This window comes from Acyrthosiphon pisum, unplaced genomic scaffold (assembly GCF_005508785.2).
Source record: "Acyrthosiphon pisum isolate AL4f unplaced genomic scaffold, pea_aphid_22Mar2018_4r6ur Scaffold_13264;HRSCAF=13904, whole genome shotgun sequence".
In the NCBI taxonomy this organism is placed as follows: Eukaryota; Metazoa; Arthropoda; class Insecta; order Hemiptera; family Aphididae; genus Acyrthosiphon; species Acyrthosiphon pisum.
The window spans coordinates 1-801 of NW_021761843.1; the positions used below are offsets into that span (position 1 = coordinate 1).

Sequence of the window (801 nt, forward strand, 5' to 3'; positions counted from 1 at the left end):
ACCTACAAAATTTGTTTGTCGAATTTAATAATTAAATAATATTACAATTTAAATGTATACTTACTTAATTTATTTTGTAGTCATATTTTAATCCGATATGTGAAGCGTTAATTTATTTTTCACTGTTACCAAAATATTGGTATTTTGAAATACAATTGGAAATATTGGTATGAATATCATTTTAACATAGAGGATCTTCCAAATTGTAAGTGAAAGTATATTTCACTATGGCATATTCAAATTCTGATTTGGAATCATAATGTATTATGCGAAACTGTGAAAGTTATAAAGTGCAGTAAGTCAAAATAGATTTTTTCCACTTCTTTGCGATTAACTTGATTACCTACAAAATGTGTTTGTCAATTTAATAATTAAATAATATTACAGTTTAAGTGTATGCTTACTTAATTTATTTTGTAGTTATATTTTAATCCAATATGTGAAGCATTATTTTATTTTTCATTGTTACCAAAATATTGGTATTTTTAAATGCAATTGGAAATAGCAGTATGAATATCATATTAACACAGAGGATCTTCCAAATTGTATGTGATAGTAGATTTCACTATAGCTTATTTAAATTCCAATTTGGAATCAGAATATATTATGTGTATGAATCATTGTATGTTCACTTTTTTTTTATGAATTAAAAAGTGAGATCAAATTATATGTCTAAGAATGTTTGTTGTAAATATAGATAATCTTGGACTATCTATTTGCCAAATAGAAATACTAAAACAAACAATACTCTTCAATAACTGACAGAAACATCCAAGTTGTTACTAATATTTATATGTAGTG

The 801-nt window shown here is 23.8% G+C and overlaps 1 long non-coding RNA gene across 1 annotated transcript; it reads right to left on the reverse strand.

Moving 5' to 3' along the window:
• Positions 1 to 21: 21 nt before the first annotated feature.
• On the reverse strand, positions 22 to 444 carry LOC115034576. The gene is made up of 2 exons (XR_003839926.1): positions 405 to 444; positions 22 to 343 (listed from the first exon to the last, which is right to left on the reverse strand). It is a non-coding gene; the product is annotated as an uncharacterized LOC115034576 (long non-coding RNA).
• Between the last annotated feature and the right edge of the window lie 357 nt (positions 445 to 801).